Source organism: Schistocerca gregaria, chromosome 3 (assembly GCF_023897955.1).
Source record: "Schistocerca gregaria isolate iqSchGreg1 chromosome 3, iqSchGreg1.2, whole genome shotgun sequence".
In the NCBI taxonomy this organism is placed as follows: domain Eukaryota; kingdom Metazoa; phylum Arthropoda; class Insecta; order Orthoptera; family Acrididae; genus Schistocerca; species Schistocerca gregaria.
This window is the reverse complement of record NC_064922.1, coordinates 876,257,877-876,279,579: the sequence shown is the minus strand read 5'-3', so window position 1 is coordinate 876,279,579 and position 21,703 is coordinate 876,257,877. Positions and strand designations below refer to the sequence as shown.

Here is a 21,703-nt window from a genome sequence, read left to right as displayed (position 1 = left end):
AATGTCCCCTTAGAAAAATTATACAAGACTGTGCTTAAACTGACACACAATATTTTTTTAGCGCAACGCAATCTGACTTTCAGTAATCCCTACAAGACAATGACCCTGACTACCATTAACCTATACCTTTCACAAACCACTTACCTCACCAAAAATCTTCGTTACTCGAACTACTGCAATACAGCGAGCGCCACTACTGCCAGCTAACTAAAAGATTCAAACTAAGGAAGGCACTAACTACCGATAGGCATAGTTAGCAAACGAAAGATTTTGATAGAGAAGAAACAATGTATTTACCTCAATAGTGATCAAAAGTCATAATGTATATAGCAGTTCATGACATCCAGTCTTACAGATTTCAAAACTCCGCTATCTCTCTCCCCACATCCACCACTGCTGGCGGCTCACCTCCAACTGCGCAACGCTACGCATTGTTAACATCCAGCTGCCCAACACTACAATGGTGAGTATTACAACAATGCCAACCAGCCACAGACTGCACACAGCACAGCCAGTGATTTTCGTACAGAGCACTACGTGGCGTTACTAATATAAAAACCTAAACAGCCTACTTACATAGCCCCCATGCTCCCCACAAAAAATTTTACAAATTGTTTTGGGCAGTGGCCAATACAGATTTGAAACAAATTTTCATAATTACAATAACAAAGATATCTAATGCACACACTTGATACAATGTTGGTCAAAAGCTAAAATTTTCTCACTGTCTATAAAGACAGTCCTGATCATTCATCACAGTAAAATTGCAGTTTTTTTTCCTCAAAAGTCTGAGCAGTAAAAGAAAATGCACACAGAAGTAGTGGATTACCATGCAGTCTTGAAGAAGTAGTGTTATCCTTCCACCGGAAAGACAGTGCTGACTCTTGACATGCTGACAGGTAATGGGCCACAACAGAGCAAACCCACAGCAGAGTCAGTCGAAGTTTTCAAGAATATTGGTAGGTAGGTCATCACAGAGCAGACCCACTGCAGTCCTGGTAGAGATTATGGTATTGGTGAGTCATCAAAGGTGTAGACCCACTGCAGTCCTTGTCGAAATAATGGTATTGGTGGGCCATCGAAGGTGCAGACCCACTTCAGTCCTTGTAGAGACGGCCAGTAGCCACCTGTTGCGACTGTGCAGGTGCAGAATCACCATCGAAGAGTCTTGCGGAGAATATAGCAAGTCCATAAACCACCACTTGTGCACTCACAATTTTTTTTTGAAATGTCCTTAGAACCAGCAGTGCTGTTATTCAGTCCCTTGCTGAATTATTAACACACGTGCAAACACTATCAGTCCCTACTTCTCACATATTGTCCATATACTATGACCAACAGAAACGTGTGCAGTGAAATGTAACTTATAATTTACTTAATTTGATGAACTGGTGTCAATTACAATTTTATAACATAAGAATACAATTACAAAGGTACAAAATACGTCATTAAAGCATAACAATACACATAACATTTCTAGTAAAACAGGCTTTACAAAAGAATAGAAATAAACATGCACATCAGTGTTACAATAATTATGACATAAGTACATACATAAAGATCAGAATAACTTCACATATGAGCAACATAACGGAACAGACAAATAATGTCTAAACATCTTTACAAAGTAAGTAACATATTATCAAAAAAATTCTACAACGTAACTCTCATCAGATAAACACATAAAGAAAGGAAACCTAAACAGCCTACTTACACAATTTGTGAATAGTTGAGCTTTGGTGAAGGCTATTGGCCATTCAGAACCATCCGAAAACTTAAGGGACGAAATCGCTTCCACTCCATACTGGGATGTGACTGTCACGATTATCCATGGCAAGCCCATTGTACTTGGCATCAGGCATGGCGCCACCTTGGGAAGATCCCTAACCCACTGAAAGCATGTTGACAGGCGGCCGTCCTTGTACAGCTGGTTTAGGAGGCATGCAATTTGCACCACCTGGGGAATACACTGGCATCGTACGTTATTGTACCCAGGATCAACTGCAAGTGTTTAAGGTTGATATGGCTCGGCATATTAGTGATCATGGCGACTTCGCTACGCGTGGGCATGACACCTTGAGGATAAGGTCTCAGGTATTTCATTCTGGGAGCGAAGAAACTGCACTTTCCCGACTGACACTGTAAGCGATTTACTTGGAGCGTTTCCTGAGATTCGAAGTGCTTCCGGTGTTCCGGATGCACCGACTCTGCGACAGTGATATCATCGGAATAATTAACACAACACGGACACCTTAAATTTTGGAAAACGATGGTTGCACTAGCAACCTCAAACAGTAAACGATTGTACCTTTATAATTCGAACGGCGTAATTAAGACTAACAGCTGATGTGATGTCTCATCCAGCGGCAGTTGCAGACATGCTTTCTTTATCTGTCTTTCAAAAATAACGGCCCCCAGCCGGTCTAGTTAACAAATTCTGCTGTCGAGGCTTAGAATAGAGATCAATGTCGGACTTAAAATCACTACATATGGCTAATGAACGGCGTGCTTTTCGAAGGACAACCATAGTAATCGCCCATTGACTGTGGGAAACCTGAGAAATGATGCCTTGGTTCTGAAGCCAGACGAGCTCTGCTTGAACAGCCTCTCAAAGGCAACGGCCACACCGTATGTGTTTCGCTTGGTGCCTATGTACCTGGCAATTCGCCTGATGCCAAGGCTTGGATGCTTCGTTCAAAATGGCTCTGAGCACTACGGGACTTGACATCTGAGGTCATCAGTCCCCTAGAACTTAGAACTACTTAAACCTGACTAACCTAAGGACATCACACACATCCATGCCCGAGGCAGCATTCGAACCTGCGACCGTAGCCGTCGTGCAGTTCCAGACTGAAGCTCCTAGAACCGCTCGGCCACACCGGCCGGCTTAGATGCTTGGTGGCCACACCAGAGCGTCGATACTCGTCGCCATGGGCGTGTTGCTCGCTCGCACTGTGAGAATATCTTTCCTTTCCAATGCTGCATCAGATAATGTTCCTGGTGGAAAATATTTCTTTGAAATAGTTACAGTCACTACCATCATGCTGGATACATTGTACTAATTGTGAGAAAAGTGAAAGTAATGGTTTATAAACTACTTCTGGAGGTTCAAGACACATTTTTTGGTTGTTTACGAATGACTGAAAAATCGTTCGACATCCTTCTTAAGGCTATTACAGAGAAACTACAAAATACTAATTACAGAGCTAGTATATTTGCTGACTATATCTCCATGAAGTGGAGATGGAACTGATGATATTGCCACAAGCTCTACAAATCTTGAACAGATACAGTTTCCAAAACTACCGCAATTACCTCCAAACACAGAGATTCTAGTATTTTCGAAATTGAATGCCAATCAACAACACATGAAAGCGGACGTTCACTCTCCGGAGTTGCCAGATGTTCCTGAGACAGTTAAATCACCTGAATCACAGAGGGACAAAAATGCTTTACACTGTGTCTAGTAATAAAAGCAGACCAGTTGATGGACGTTGATCGAAACAAAAACTGAAATACGGGAGCAAGACATTGACAGGAGCTAAAATGACCATCTTCTGTTTTCCAGAGTCGGTTACCATGTAGAGCTGAAATTCCATTTTTGCAAAATCTTATAGTACGAAGCATAATTCAAAATTTAATTGTGCAAGACTTCACTCAGTTCGCAATGTCATTTCACTTTTGAAAACCGCTAATATTAATACTTTCTCATCCACGGTACACAAAAGAAATCACGCAACTCTAGTCTGGTGAGTGTTCCAGCTTCCCCCCACAACTGCACTGTTCCGAGAAAATGTGTGAGTGAGACAGCTGTATGGCAAAGGAGCACACCCGGGAAACTTAGGAAGACTAGTTCGCAACGCACTTAGACTCTTCTAAGCAGGAATTTGCCACCAGAGTTTATTTTCAACTTTTTTCTTGCAATGCAATAATTTTTTACTTAATTAAATAAGCATGTTAGATAGCACTAGTAAGTTCAGCAGGACTACAAATAATAAATAAATGTCGTGTGATTAGGGCCCTTCGTCAGGTAGACCGTTCGCTGGGTGCAAGTCTTTCAATTACATCTCACTTCGGCGACTTGCCCGTTGATGGGGATGAAATGATGATGATTAGGACAACACAGCACCGAGTCCCTGAGAGATGAAAATCTCCGACGCAGCCGGGAATCGAACCCGGGCCCTTAGGACTGACAATCTGTCGCAGTTATCACTCAGCTACCGGGGGCGGACAGCATGACTACAGAGAGCCTTATATGCAGCCCTTTAATAGCAATTTATGTTGTTTATAAATTTATACACATTCAGATTTCGAATACGTAATATATTTGAAAGTATGATTAGTGATACAGTCAAACATATGCATTCACGAAGGTTAAAATTTGTTAAATCCGAACGTTGGTGGGACTTTGTCAATTTCATAACATGATATTGCTGTTGGGGTAACATTTTATACAAGATTTATAAATTCCTCTATTGGTCAGACAGAGAACAGGCGGACAAAGAAATCGAAATCACTCTTCAGCCATGCAAAGTTTTTGAATCTCTTTGAGAACTCATGATGAAATATTTCAGTTACTGAAACATTATCAATCATATCTTGTTCAAAAATGACTGCTGTGAGATCCGCAAAATGTTCCATGTCATGAACTTCATGCTGATTTTTTCCACATGATTATTTTTTGTTTAATAGGCTTTGTCATCCAGTCATGCCCTCTTTGCATTAAGAGATTCAGTGAATTCTAATAATTGGTGATGTTGACCGGAAAAATTTTGTCACCACTCTGTTTACCCTTAGCTCACTTTTTCCCTAATGGCCACCTCCAGTACAGCTAGAATACTTATCGTCTTTGTGGGTGGAGTTGTAATGACTGTTTTTGGGGCTCGTAATAGTGTAATGGCAACTTCAGCACCTTAAGTGGCCTTCAAACTGTAGAAAAGTAAAGCAATTCCCATCCCACACTGAATATTGTGGGCTCCTCACTTTTTTTTTAACGAATACATATATGCCATGGTCTTCCAAATGCAGAATATGGATCTAACTGAAAGCAAGTAGTACCGCTAGCGGCCGATCTCTTAAGTTAACATCTGTTTGTATAGCAAGGTGAGAAGCCTGGTGACTCCCGAGGTACCTAGGCGACAAGCGAGGCGCGTCCGGCGTGGCCTCAGCCTAACCTCAGACCTTCAGCAGCTCTTGGCCTTGTCTATAGCTTTGCTGTCTCTCGATCACATGGTTCGAAGCCAGGGCGGGGATTTTTCTCCACTCGGAACTGGGAGTGTGTGTGTGTGTGTTATCCTCATTATCATTTCGTTATCATCGTCATGCAAGTCGCCGAACTCAACTAAAGAGACTTGCACCAGAATGGGACTCCCAGCCACACATACCAATCACACACATTTCTAACCGCAGACGATAGTGGGTGACTTGTACAAAATTTTGATACCGCTGAAGACTTGATATAAATCTAAATCCACGTGATTACTCTGCTATTCGCAATAAAGTTCAATGAACCACATTCAAGCTGTCTCTCTACCGTTCCACTCTCTAACGGCGCGCGGCAAAAACGAGCACTTAAATGTTTCTGTGTGAGCCCTCATTTCTCTTATTTTATCGTCATGACCATGTCTCCCTTTATAGGTGGGTGCCAACAGAATGTTTTCGCAATCGGAGGAGGAAACTGGTGATTGAAATTTCTTGAGAAGATCCCGTCGCAACGAAAAACGCCTTTGTTTTAATGATTGCCACTCCAGTTCACGTACCATGTCTGTGGCACTATCTCACCTATTTCGCGATAACACAAAACGAGCTGCCCTTCTTGAATTTTTTCAACGTCATCCGTCAGTCTCACCTGAAGCGGAGCCCACACCGCACAGCAGTACTCCAGGATATGGCGGACAAGCGTGGTGTAAGCAGTCTCTTTGGTAGACTTGTTCCACCTTTTAAGTGTTCTGCCAATGAAACGCAGTCTTTTATTTGCTTTACCCGCAACATTATCTGTGTGATCGTTCCAACTTAGTTTATTTGTAATTGTAATCCCTAAGTATCTAGTTGAATTTACAACCTTCAGGTGTGTGTGATTTATCGTGTAATCGAAGTTTAGCGGATTCCATTTAGTACTCATGTGAATAACTTCACACTTTATTTAGGGTCAATTGCCACTTTTTGCACCATACAGACATCTGATCTAAATCATTTTTAAATTCGTTTTGGTTATCTGATGACTTTACAAGACGGTAAATGACAGCATCATCTGCAGTCTAAGAGGGCTACTCTCTTTGTCTCCTATGTCGTGAATATAGATCAGGAACAATAGAGGGCCCATAACACTTACTTGGGGAACGCCGGATGAACCCGCGAAATTATTACTTGTTCACCAAAGCTTATTAATCACAATTAATACACAAAATGTAAACTGTAAGTAGGTGCAAAAGAATAACTGGTGAAACTACACACAATTTTCAGTAACACTCTTTATTCAAATTTGGTGCAAGACTTTACTATATTTTTAAAAAAAACCAACAATCATTTAACGAATAAGTCATAATTTACGATAGGAAATGACTTTTAAATAACCAAATTATTATAAAAAATTTCACGCTAGTAAAAGGCAAGTACAGGCAATCGATTTAACGGATACAACGCGACGCTGTATAATATTTTAAGCTCAGCTAAATTATAGGTGAATTTCACTCCATTAATACATGAATACAATTTGAATATGTGGCTTCGCTTTTGGGCAGACAAATTTCCCATTTGGTTACAACAGCCATAGCTACAGCCGCTCACAACAGCCTCACTCAGGCTCATTAAATGGCGCAGAATCTAACTTGTCTGTAACATATAAAGACAATCCTACAAACCTATTTACAAAAGTTCTCAAAATAGAAAAGCCAAAACGCATGAATCATGCACACGGGGGGAGGGGGGGACACTCTCACAATTAATAAGATAAACATTTCCAAAATATATAAAAAAAGAAATTTTACAAATTTCTGCCAGTTAAATTACGGTAAACACACACGCTTGCAAGGTAGGACTTGCGAACTTTTACATCATTCTACTTTCAAGGCAACAATTTCTACCCGTAATGGAATGGCAAACTTTTGCATGGCAAAAATACACTAATAACCAACTACTTGTATTGAGTAAAAGCCTTAAAAGGTATTGAATTGGAAAAACACACAACAGTTTTTGCTGACTAGAAACAATATAAAAAGATCCACTACGGCGTACATTAACAATCTTGCTTGATTGTAGCCAAAAATACATAAACATAAATTTACGTAAGTTACAGCTTCCAAATGAACAGGAATTCGTTATGCAATTGACTAGTTCTTACCACGAGGCAAAAGGAATTTTTCTTCTTTCTTAGAGTACCTTTTACACGTGAGTCTAGTAATGCTAGTTATGGCAGGCGAGGGAGTGTATCAGGTCTTAGTGCCTTGCATTTTAAACAGTGCAGTCATTGGTGTCTTAGACTTTCACAGACATGGCAGAGTCTAACAGTCGGATAAACCCGTAGGTAAGCTGGGAGGGGAAAGAAGCAATCCGAACCACAGATTTACTCTGACACCCCCCCCCCCCCTCCCCTTTGCCAGCCGCTGTGGCCGAGCAGTTCTAGGCGCTTCAGTCCGGAACCGCGCGGCAGCTACGGACGCAGGTTCGAATCCTACCTCAGGCATGGATGTGTGTGATGTCCTTAGGTTAGCTAGGTTTAAGTAATTCTAAGTCTAGGGGACTGATGACCTCAGATGTTAAGTCCCATAGTGCTTAGAGCCATTTGAACCATTTTGAAGCTCCCCTCCCCCGTTTCGTCCTCAAAAGGGGACAAACGGACCCCCCACTCTAATATTACCACCTTCCCGCTGGTGGGCAGACGAGAATAAATGGCGGAAACCCCCAAAATATACGGCTTGTATAATTAACAAGAATAAGAAAATTGAATTCAATTAAACTTCAAAAAAATCTGTTAACAATCAATACTCAACTCCTGGTGCGTTACTACTCCCAGGACTGAACCAACGCAGCACCTCCAAATGCTCTGCCGAGTCGCCGTTGCCAGCCGTTTCAACGGACGCAGGAAGACTCGCCGATTTTCAGAAACTCCTCACGGGTCGACGGCATATGGCCGAACTGTAAATTAGGCCCCTCGCGGACGCACGCTCAGGAAGATTCCTTTCGCGACGAGCAGTTACCGCCCCATACAAAGGATCCGCTGCTCGCGTCGCTTACGCTGATGCAGCGGTCTGCGTGCTGTCCCTCTAGCATAAGGTGTCCATTCGTCCCGTTTTTCCCGGGACAGTCCCGTTTTTTACCAAAATGTCCCGCTGCCCCGAAAGTTTTTTTGGGGACACTCAAATGTCCCGTTTTTTTATGATTCCGCTTGGCTAGATTATTTTACGCTACTGGTTGTTGGACTTGTTATTAACTGCGCAATTATTTACGCTAGGAAGCGTGTGATGACTTTCAACATACCCCAAACATGTACCGAACTGTCAAAAATCGCAAGTAATTTTAAACGCACAATAGGTTACGAATAACAACGAAGATTCTTCTCTTCTAAATCGATGCACTGAATCCGTCCCTTCGGTCCAGAGATACTGTACACCACTGATACTTGCTTTCTGGCTTTCTTCACCATACTGTTAATGTTTTGCACTGTGCAATCACTGTTTCATTATGCCAAAACGAAAGTGTAATTTTAACAGCAATATAGAAAGCGAGTTTCCTTTTATCACTGGTAGTGGAGAAACTGCAGAATGTACGTTGTGCAGATCAAAATTTGCTATTGGTCATGGTGGAAGGTCTGACATTGTGAATCACATTAAGACGAAGAAACATCGCATGAGTGATCAAACGAAAAGAGCAAATAAATGCGTGAGTGACTACTACATAAACTTAAAATCAGTAACAGAAATGGATAGGCAGTTGGCAGCACAAGAAGCTACGCTTGATTACTACTGTGCAATACATAACCATAGCTTTAAATCAATGGACTGTACTACAGCAGTTGTTAAAAAACTTTTCAATCCTAAATTCACATGTTGACACACAAAATGTAATGCAATCATAACAAATGATATTGCACCGTATGCAGCTCAGCAGGTTTTAAATGAACTGAAATTGCTCGATTCATTTCTGTAATGATTGATACATCGAATCATCTGGATTTGAAGTTGGTTCCTCTCCTTATTAGGTATTTTTACACTGAAAATGGCATCATGGTGAAAGTGATCGAATTGGTTAATTTATCTAGAGAACTTCAGATTTACTTCAGAATTATATGCTGGAGATTTTAAAGAAATATGATCTTGAGGGAAAGGTGATTGCAGTTTCTGCAGACAACACTAACACCAATTTTGGTGCTAAGCAGAGGAAAGGAAAACACATTTTGTTCTATAAACTACAACACAACACAGTGAATAAAATAGTAGGTGTTGGCTGTCCAGCACATGTGGTGCACAATTCCTTACAAACTGGATCAGACTGCCTACCCATCGACTGCCAATTAACTGTAAACAAACTGTACCAGCATTTCCACATATATACAGTAAGAGTTGAATCTCTGAAGTAATTCTGTAAGTTTACTGAAACTGAATACAAAACTGTACTTGGGCACAGCAAGACAAGGTGGGTATCTCTGCTATCAGCATTGGAAGGAACTGTAGAGATATTTCCCGCTTTGAAATCATATTTCATTTCCCTTGATAAGTGTCCTGTTATCCTTAAACAATTCTTTGATAACCTTGTGTCTATTGTTCTTATACATTTTCTTGTTAGTCAGCTAAAACCTTTCTCCACAACAATTAAATGTATTGAGAAACAAGAAATCACAACAGTGGAAGTTTATCAAGAAAGAAACAAATTATTGGGCAAATTACAATGTAGAAAATCTGAAAGACTTCTCACATCCATTGTACATGAGACTCTAAGAAAGCTGGAAGAAGAGGGTGAAATTATTGTAGAACAATTTCATATTTATGCTAACATCTTCTATGACTTGCATTGAGTATATTAAGGAATGGTGTTTACCATTTCTCACACCTTTTAAAGCATTTGACTAGGTTAATACTGAAAAGGAGTAGCTACAGTGGAAGGATATTCAGGACTGTTGTGTTTTTGTTAAAAGTATTGTACCAAATTTTCCTGTTGATGAAGACGAACTGTTCGATGAATTTTCATGTCGACAGAACTTCATAAAAAGTGAAGAAGGAGACAAAGAAAGTGTTAGTGCATTGTGGTGTAAAATATTAGCTTATTTCAAAAGTAAAAACATTTACATGAAAAACATGATTCATTTGGTGGAGTTTTGTCTGGCAATTCCTGGGTCAAATGCTGCTGTGGAACGTGTGTTTTCGTTAGTGAACTCTTTGTGGTCAGATGAAAAAACAGAATGAAAGTTGAAACAGTGAGGGCCTTGCTCATTGTCAAAACACGCTTTAATGGTGTATCGTGTACTGACTTTTATTACACAATTTCAAACGAAAATGCACTTCTTGATAAAGTACATAAAAGTGAAAAGTACGGTGATAGCGTGGCAGAATAATTGTAAAAAGTTATTTGGGATCATCTGAGTGCACGTTGTAAAGGTAAACCTCTATGTCTATTAAATTTAGGTAATACAATATTTATGTCCCGTTTTTTTTTCTTCTTCTTTGTCCCAGGTTTCTCTCTAATTTATTTTAAATGTCCCCTTTCTCAATGAAAATGAAATGGACACCCTACTCTATCACTGGCAGAGAAGTCGCTTCTTGATGCCCCGACTGCCAGCTCTCCACGAGAGCCCGTACAGCCACTTCTTAAACCCACGTGAACTGCCCACTTTTCCCTTTCCCGCTAGAGGGAGACACCGAAGCCTTCAATTGCGACAACAGCGCCACCGCCAGAAAACGGAGGGCGACTGCTTCACGCTACGCGCTGCGGTGCGCTTTTGAAAGCTAACTTTACTACGGCTCACCGGATACTATTTCTGTTTTACTCGACGACTTTCCAGCCATTACTACGAACTGTGACCTTTCTGACAGGAAATTACGAATACAGTCGCACAACTGAAGCTATATTCCACAGGCACACAGATATCTTAGAAAATGCTAGTGAGGAACGGTGTCGAAAGCTTTCTGGAAATCCAAAAATATGGAATCAATTTGACATCCCCTGTCGATACCACTTATTACTTAATGAGTATAAAGAGCTACTTGTGTTTCACAAGAACGATATTTTCTGAATCTGTGCTATGTGTCAATAAATCGTTTTCTTCGAGGTAATTCATAATGTTCGAACACAGTTTATGTTCTAAAACCCTACTGCAAATCGACTTAGGGATATGGGCCTGTAATTCAGCGGATTACTCCTATTTCCCCTTCTGGGTATTGGTGTGACTTCAGTAATTTTCCAGTTTTTAGGTGTTCATCTTTCTGTGAGCGAGTGGTTGTATATAAATGCTAAATATGGAGCTATTCTATCGGCATACTCTGAAAGGAACCTGACGGTTATACAATCTGGACCGGAGGTCTTGCCTGTATTAAGTGATTTAAGCTGATTTGCTACACCGAGGATATCAGCTTCTATGTTTCTCATCTTGGCAGTTGTTCTTGATTGGAATTCAGGAATATTTACTTCTTCTTTGGTGAAGGAGTTTCGGAAAACCGTGTTTAATATCTTTGCTTTAGTGGCACTGTCACCAGTTCAAATATTTCCTTATATGAACTGCACCGAGCATCAGGGTCAGGAAAAGACACTGCTGCAGACACCAAATTGACTTGATCCACTACTTTTCAACCAACGTGTTAAAGTGTCTAAAACTGCAATGGCAGCAGAGGTAGGGGAGCACACAACTTAGACTAAGGTAGTTATACGTTCAAGGTTTGTGGGCTGCCAGCAACATGTCTCCGAGAAGCCGAATGACCTTGTGGCAGCAAGACAGGATGCAGCGCTGCGCCTTTAGCACTGAAGGAGTCCGCCCCCGGTAGCTGCGTGGTTAGCGCAACAGGCTGTCAATCCTAAGAGCGCGGGTTCGATTCCCGGCTGGCTCCGCTCAAGGACTGGGTGTTGTGTTGTCCTAATCATCATCATTTCATCCCCATCGACGCGCAAGTCGCCGAAGTGGCGTCAAATCGAAAGACTTGCACCAGTCGACCGGTCTACCCGACGGGAGGCCCTCGTCACACACCATTATTATTGTTATTGTTATTATTATTATTAGCACTGAAGGAAGGGCCAGCTGACGTAGGGGAGTCCTGGCTGCCACCTTCTGGCCAGGTATGGAGTTTCTGCGATTTGGGTAAAGAACGTCGCAACGTCCAAGAGCATGGCCGTTTCCGCTGCTCCCAGTTAACGTTAGTAGGAGTAGGAGGAGCAGAATGATCGACGTACTTAAGCTTCTCACGAGTCACCAACAACCTGGACGCCGTTAGCTTGGGTTGGACTTATAGTCGGATGAAGAAGAACGTGAGTCCGAATTACAAGGTGACTGCTGCTCGCAATGACGACAAAATACTTTTGATACTTCAGTTTGTTAAAGAATACTGAGTCTCAGAAGCAGCGTCGTAAGATTTAACCATTTTAAGCACTTTAGAAAGAGTACGACCGGTCGTGGGTAAAGCTTTTGGTGTGACCGTCCTGTCGGAGGCAAGGTGCAGGATCACCTCCCGCATCACATCGTGCATCACATCATGTAAACTACTACTAGAAGACAATAGCAACGCATTTAAATGGCTGCCATGCACTGAGGTGATAAAAGTCATGGGATAGTTACATCCACATATACAGGTGGCGCTAGTAATTTTTACACAAGGTATACACGGTGGCCCATTGATAGTGACCCAGCCAAATATCTCACGAAATAAGCATCAAACGAAAAAACTACAAAGAACGAAACTCGTCTAGCTTGAAGAGGGATGGCGCTCTGGTTGGCCTGCTAGATGGCGCTGCCATAGGTCAAACGGATATCAACTCCGTTTTTTTTTTAATAGGAACCCCCATTTTTATTACATATTCGTGTAGTACGTAAAGAAATATGAATGTTTCAGTTGGACCACTTTTTTCGCTTTATGATAGATGGCGCTGTAACAGTCACACACGTATAAGTACGTGGTATCACGCAACATTCCGCCAGTGCGGACGGTATTTGCTTCGTGATACATTACCCGTGTTAAAATGGACCGTTTACCAATTGCGGAAAAGATGGATATCGTGTTGATGTATGGGTATTGTGATCAAAATGCCCAACGAGCGTGTGCTATGTATGCTGCTCGGTATCCTGGACGACATCATTCAAGTGTCCGGACCGTTCGCCGGATAGTTACGTTATTCAAGGAAACAGGTAGTGTTCAGCCACATGTGAAACGTCAACCACGACCTGCAACAAATGATGATGCCCAAGTAAGTGTTTTAGCTGCTGTCGCGGCTAATACGCACATCAATAACAGACAAATTGCAACGAGGATCGGGAATCTAAAAAACGTCAGTGTTGAGAATGCTACATCAACATCGATTGCACCTGTGCCGTATTTCTATGCACCAGGAATTGCATGGTAACCTCTTTGAACGTCGTGTGCAGTTCTGATACTGGACACAAGAGAAATTACGGGACGATGACAGATTTCTTGCAAACGTTCTATTTAGCGACGAATCGTCATTCACCAACAGCATTAACGTAAACCGGCATAATATGTACTATTGGGCAACGGAAAATCCACGATGGCTGTGACAAGTGGAACGTCAGCGACGTTGGCGTGTTAATGTATGGTGTTGCATTATGGGAGGAAGGATAATTGGCCCCCATTTTATCGATTGCAATCTAAATAGTGCTATGTGCTCATTTCCTACGTAATGCTCTACCGATGTTACTAACAAGATGTTTCACTGCATGACAGAATGGCGATGTACTTCTAACGTGATGGATGTCCGGCACATAGCTCGCGTGCAGTTGAAGCGGTATTGAATAGCATATTTCATGACAGGTGGATTGGTCGTCGAAGCACCATACCATGCCCCGCACGTTCACCGGATCCGTCCCTGGATTTCTTTTTGTGGGGAAAGTTGAAGGATATTTGCTATCGTGATCCACCGACTACGCCTGACACCATACATCAGCGCATTGTGAATGCATGTGCGAACATTACGGAAGGCGAACTACTCACTGTTGAGAGGAGTGTCGTTACACGTATTGCCAAATGCGTTCAGGTGGACGGACATCATTTTGAGCATTTATTGCTTTAATGTGGCATTTACAGGTAATCACGCTGTAACAGCATGTGTTCTCAGAAATGATAAGTTCACAAAGGTACATGTATCACATTGGAACAACCGAAATAAAATGTTCAAACCTACCTGCGTTCTGTATTTTAATTTAAAGAACCTACCTGTTACCAACTGTTCATCTAAAATTGTGAGCCATACGTTTGTGACTATTACACTGCCATCTATCACAAAGCGAAAAAAGTGGTCCAACGAAAACATTCATATTTCTTTACGTACTACACGAAAATGTGATAAAAATGGGGGTTCCTATTTAAGCAAACGCAGTTCATGTCCGTTTGACCTATGGCACCGTCATATAGCGGGCCAACCATAGTGCCATCTGGTTTCCCCCTTCAAGCTAGATAGGTTTCGTTCTTTATAGTTTTTTCGTTTGACGCTTATTTCGTGAGATATTTGGCCCGGTCACGATCAATGGGCCACCAGTGCCTCGGCGGAGGTGTCATTTGTACTTAGGTATAACCGTGAAAAGGAGTTCGACGTGATTATGGTCGCACGACGGGGATTAACAGACTTTTGAACTCTGAATGGTAGTTAGAGCTAGACGCATGGATCATTCCAATTCAGAAATCCTTAGGGAATTCAATATACCGAGATCTACAGTGTGAAGAGTGTGCCGAGAGTATTATATTTCAGGCATTAGCTCTCACCACAGACAACACAGGGGCCGACGGCCTTCACATAACGACCGAGAGCAGCGGCGTTTCCATAGAGTTGTTAGTTCTAACAGATAAGTAACACTGCTTGAAATAACCGCAGAAGTCAATGTTCCACGAAAGTATCCGTTAGGATGGATAATGCGGCGAAATTTGGCACTAATGGGCCATGGCAGCAGCCACGACATCGCCTGCAGCGCCTCTCCAGGGCTTGTGACGATATCGCTTGAAAACTAGACTACTTGAAAATCATGGCCTGGTGAGATGAGTCCCGATTTCAGTAGATAAGAGCTGATTGTAGGGTTCGAGTGAGGAGGGGGGGAGGGGTGGAGGGTGGGGGGAGCCCACACGAAGACATAGACCTAGAAATTGTCAACGGGGACCGTGCAAGCTGGTAGTGGCTTCACAATGGTGTGGGTTATGTTTAGATGGAATGTACTGGGTCCTCTAGTCCAACTGAACCGATATTTGACTGGAGAGAGTTTGCAGTCATTTGTGGAGTTTGCAAAAATTTGCAGATCTGAAGATGGTTCTAGAGGATATCAATAAATATTTTGCAAACAACACGGATTGTAAGTAACATTGCATTTGTGGGATTCATGTTTCCAAGCAACAACTAATTTTTGTGGATGAGACTGCGTCATGTCATCGGGTCACAAGTGTTCGCGACTGGTTTGAAGTACATTGTGGACAACTCGAGCGAATTATTTGGCCATCTAGATCACCCGACATTAGTCCCATTGAACGTTTAGAGGACATAATCAAAAGGTCAGTTCAACGTGCACTAAATACAGCACCGGCAATACTTTCGCAATTGCGGACGTCTATAAACATTTCATGGCTCGGTGTTCCTGTTTGTTGAGTCTATGCAACGGCGAGCTGCGGCACTACACCAGGCATAGGTATTAGGACGTATTCCAGGACTCTTGTCATGTCACTGTAAATGCTCTAAGCAAAATAGTACAGTTAAAACCGATGCAGTTAGACTTCCCAGCTCTCGAAAAACTCGTCGAAGGCAGCGAAAGGCAGTGGGCCGTGCTCGTGACCACCTACTGGCGCTGTTGTTGCTGCTGAGACATGAAATGCAGGACAGCAGCACGCTGTTCACGTTACTGTTGCTGTTGTCCATCGTACTGCTACTGTTGCAGTGACAGCTGTTGCTGCCGAAGTCCTAGAAACTTGAGATCTATAACACTGGTAGTGGGTTTGAATGTATCGCCACTTTTCGGTCTGCTCACAATACGAATGAATAACAGCGACCAAAAGCAATTTATCGAGGGTACATCACTGAATGAAAGCCAATAATGAGATCCAGAAACATAGGTACAGCGAAAGTACGAAACCCAGTAAGCAGAACGGCACGATCGACAGTGGCCCACGCAACGGACTGTATTTATTAATTTATTTACACGGCAAGTTCCGTAGGACCAAATTGAGGAGAAAATCTCTAAGGTCATGGAACGTGTCAGAACATGAAATTGCAACATAAAACTAATAACAGATAAAAATAAATGTTCATGAATCTGAAAATAATCAATCCATATGTTTAAGAAAACGCTATCAGCAACACAATAAGAATCAGCTCAATTTTTCAAGGAACTCCTCTACAGAATAGAAGGAGTGACCCATGGAGAAACTCTTCAGTTTCGATTTGAAAGCGCGTGGATTACTGCTAAGACTTTTGAATTCGAGTAGCAGCTTATTGAAAATGGAAGCAGCAGTATACTGCACATCTTTTTGCACAAGAGTTAAAGAAGTCCGATCCAAATGCAGGTTTGATTTCCGCCGAGTATTAACCGAGTGAAAGCTGCTCATTCTTGGGAATTGACTAATATTGGTAACAAGAAACGACAATAAGGAATATACATATTGAGAGGCCAATGTCAAAATACCCAGACTAGTGAACAGAGGTCGACAAGGGGTTCGTGAACTCACACCATTTACTGCCCGAACCGCCCTTTTCTGAACGAAAAATATCATTTTAGAATGGGAAGGTTACCCCGAAATATAATACCATACGACATAAGCGAATGGAAATAAGCAAAGTAGACTAATTTTCGTGTCGAACGATCACTCACTTCTGATACCGTTCGAATAGTAAAAATGGCAGTGTTAAGTCTTTGAACAAGATCATGAACGTGGGCTTTCCACTACAGCTTGCTATCTATCTGAACACCTAGAAATTTCAACTGTTTGGTTTCATTAATCATATGCCTGTTCTGTGAAATTAAAACGTCAGGTTTTGTTGAATTGTGTGTTATAAACTGTAAAAACGGAATCTTCCCTTGATTTAGCGTCAGTTTATTTTCTACACGCCATGAACTTAGGTCATGTACTGCACTATTTGAAACCGAGCCAATGTTACACACAACATCCTTTACTACCAAGCTAGTGTCATCAGCAAACAGAAATATTTTAGAGTTACCCATAATACTAGAGGACATAACATTTATATAAATAAGAAACAAGAGCGGCCCCAACACTGATCCCTGGGGCACCACCCACTTGAAGGTACCCCACTCAGATCCCACATCACAGCCGTTATCAACATTGTGAATAATGACTTTTGCTGACTGTTGCTAAAGTAAGAGGTGAACCAATTGTGAGCTACTCCCCTTATTCTGTAATGGTCCAACTTTTGGAGTAGTATTGTGAGATCAACACAGTCAAATGCCTTTGTTAAATCAAAAAATACGCCAAGCGTTCGAAACTTTTTGTTTAGCCCATCCAGTACCTCACAGAGAAAAGAGAATACAGCGTTTTCAGTTGTGAAGCGACTTCTAAAGCCGAACTGTATATTTGATAGCAAATCGTGTGATATAAAATGATCGATTGTCCTTACATATACAGCCTTTTCAATAACTTTTGCAAAAACGGATGGCATTGAAATAGGTCTAAAATTATCTACATTATCCCTTTCTTCCTTTTTATAAAGTGGCTTTACTACTGAGTACTTTACTCGCTCAGTAAACTGACCATTCTTAAAGGAAAAATTACAAATATGGCTAAATACAGGGCTAACATGTGCAGCACAGTACTTTAACATTCTGCTAGACGCTCCATCATAACCATGAGTCCTTAGTCTTCAGTGATTTAATTATTGACTCAATATCCCTCCTGTCTGTATCCCAGAGGAGTATTTCAGACGTCAATCTCGGAAAGGCATTTGCCAAGAAAGTTATATGATTTCCTGTAGAAACTAAATTTTTATTTAACTCACCAGCAATGTTCGGAAAATGATTGTTAAATACTGTACATATATCTGATTTATCAGTAACAGAAATATTTTTACTGTAAACTGACTTTATATTGTCGACCTTGTGCTGCTGACCAGACAGTGAATCATGGCAGCCTGCCTCTGCCTGTTGCTGCAAACTGCTCGGCCCTTGCAACGTGCCACTCACGCCAATGGTGGCGATCGTCAACCGTGACCTCTGGCGCCTCTCCGTTGCAGCAGATATCGGCCGCTGGTGGGGATATGTAGTAGTAGTAGTAGCTTTATTCATCTGTAGATCTCTTTCTGCAAGGATATAGGACATGTCAAAGTATTTACAAGTTTAGACCAATTTAAAATAAGCTAATTCGTATACACACACATTTACAGACTTCTAGTTAGAGACAATCATTAGACTTACTCCTAGTATACAATACTTTTTTTTACAAATAACTTATTAAATAATATAATATCTCACTATCAGTCACTGCGCACACTATACACACATCATTTCATAACACTTCACTCACTACACATACAACACATACACACTGGTGATCTCTGAGCCATTTTCTATAGAGCAACTTCCCCTTTGCTATCCTGAAAAACTGAGTCAGTATCCCTCTATAATGAGTGAGATGTTGAGCTCAGAAAGAGGAAGTATTGTACTATGCTTAGCTTGGGGGTAAGTATTTCTAGAAAAGGAAAAAAGAAGGGAAAAAATAGTGTGAAGGTGTTACGTGGAATGTTGGATGTTCCATAATTGTTATTTATTTGCCTAGTATTTTTTTAAAAGCCCTACTCTTTTTTATATAACTTATCCTACAATGTATAAAATGTATTGCAGAACAGGTACTTTTTAGCTGCTTTTTTAATAAGTGTTTTTTTTGCAACTTCTTTAATCTCTATTGGTAATTTATAGTACAGTTTTATTCCTTGGTAGAAAATGCTGTTTTCAGTTTTGTGTTTATTTTTTCTTGGTAAATATAAGTTGAGTCTAGCTCTTGTTCCATGGTCATGGACAGAGCTGTTTGTACAGTAATTAAGAATGTTATTTTTTATGTGTACAGTTTACTGGTAAATATATTCACATGGAGCAGTTAAAATTCCCTGTATTTTGAACAGATCTTTGCAGTGAGCTCGATTACCATTTTTGCTTGTTATTTGTATGGCTCTTTTCTGGAGTTTGAAAATTGCGTTCATATTTTGTGCATTTGTTCCCCATAAAAGAATGACATAGATAAGAACTGAGTGTATGTATGAATAGCGTATAACTAAAAGACACTGCATGTTACAAACTGATGATAGGATTCTAAGGGCATAACATGCTGAAGACATTCTGTTTGCAAATACCTTTGTGTGTTCATACCACTTCAACTGAGAATCAATATTCATTCCTAGAAATTTTGCATTTGTTACACAGTATATAGGGGTGCCATCTACATTGAATTCAACATTGACATTTTTCTCTTCAAACTGAAATTAATGGCATTAGTTTTCCTTACGTTCATAGTCACTTTATTGCTCATTGACCAACCGTAACCTTCTTTGAGAGCTTCATTTGCTTTCTCGGCAGTTCTCTTGTTTTCTCAGTGGCTATAATATTGCTGTCATCAGCGAAGAAGATTTTCTCACCATGAGTAACACTACTGGGAAAGTCATTGATGTATATCAGGAATAGTATTGGTCCTAATATGCTACCTTGTGGAACCCCTAATTAATGAATTTTCGTTCTGATGAATCTTTTACTAAATGTTTAGATCTATTTTAAGTTTGTGTTTTCTCTACTCTTTGTACCCTATCTGCTAGGTACGATCGAAACCAGTCATTAGCTACCCCTCTTATTCCTAATGCTTCTAATTTATTTAATAGAATCTTGTGTTCGACTGTATCAGAGGCCTTAGAAAGATCCAAAAATGTGCCTGTGACACTATACCGTGACGTCGTTGTGTTGCATTGTAAGGCGCCACGTATACCATTTGTATATGTATACGGGTATGTCGTCGTTGTCGTCGCTTCTTTCCCTCGTCGATATCGAAGCATGAGAAATGTTTATGTTTGTGTTTACTTACTTGTTGTTGACAACACACAATTGCACGCCCACGATACCACCTGATTCCAGAATAGCTAGCAAACTATAATGTAAAGATAGTGAGCTTCGATGCAGCACTATCTAAGTGTGATTTTATTCTTCACTTAATCTTTGAGACTCTAAGAACCATCTACTCTTAATCAGGCCCAAAACTCGACTTGTAACGAGAGCAGTTACGACCAGCCTGTCACAATATTAATAGTATGTAGGGCTCTACACCACCATAAGAAAATATCACTGCCCGTAAAATAACGAAATATACGAATAAACTTCTTTATATCTTTCCTTTTATTCACTCAAATGTTTTCAAAAGTTTATTTCGCACCCACAAATCATCCACACCTCTATTTAGAGTGTAAACGTGTGCATGGAAAATAATACGCTGTTTCTGCTGATAACCGCGTATGAGCTTTTGCGTTGCTAGGCTACTTCGATCAACAGGATTTATATTGGATTTTGAAACTGATCTTTCTATCCAAACTTACGTCCTCCGCAATGGCCCATCAACAGTGCGATAACCATCAAATATTCTACCCTTTCGCTATAATTAAGAATTCGCGAAAATTGTATTCTCGCAAGTTTATAGCAAACCATCGGCGGCGCGAAAGCAGTCTTGAATCTGCGACACACTCGCGGCGCTTACTAGCCTCACGAAATTGACCTGCATACATCTGCAATCAGTTCCAAGGTAATATAATTCGCCCCACACAATTGTGTGAAATTGAACTTCGTCAAATCAATTATTTCTCGAATCGTAGTCACTGCTCGCGACAGTAACCGTTCAGAAACGCACAATTAACACTCTTTTTTTCCTAAGACTAAAAGAATGACGTCATGCCATCTACATAGCTATTAAGATATAATTCCAAATGACCTCAAACATTTATCGTCATTATTTTTAACGGCAATCAGAAAAAATATTATTTATTATCGGAAAATAAAACATGACATGTGGAAAATCGCACGTAACGAAATGAAGTTTTGCGTAGCGTCGGTACTTAGTCACGCAAAACTATATAAAGAAATGCCCGAAATCTCAATTCCTCCCAAATAAGATTTTCTAGACTTCACAGATCAATCCCGACCTTTAATATTATAACACACTCATCTTTATCAAAAGCATCAAGTACAACTTCTTTGAATTCTACTACGGCTGACACCGTATTTTTGCCGCTTCGGAAACGAAACTGTGATTCGCTTAAAAGATCGTATTTATTCAGGTAATTCATTAATCTGTCTTTCATAATTGCTTCAATTATTTTTGAGAATGGTGACAGCTGGGAAATGGGCCAGTAATTTTCTGTCTTCTGCATTACCTTTCTTAAGCAAAAGTACAACTCTTGCCTGTTTTAACTGCTCTGGAAATGTCCCTCATGTGAAGGATTCATTTATTATATTTGTTAAGGGGCCTTGTATAATCCCTATGCATTGTTTCACACATTGGTACTTCATCTAAGCCTACTGACTTTTATTTTTTAGTTT

At 40.8% G+C, this 21,703-nt stretch overlaps 1 protein-coding gene across 3 annotated transcripts in view; it reads left to right on the top strand.

The window, feature by feature from the left end:
• LOC126354972 (cytochrome P450 4g15-like) overlaps positions 1–21,703 on the top strand; it is a 332,675-nt gene that overhangs the window by 139,682 nt on the left and 171,290 nt on the right. The gene's annotated exons all lie outside the window — the stretch shown is intronic.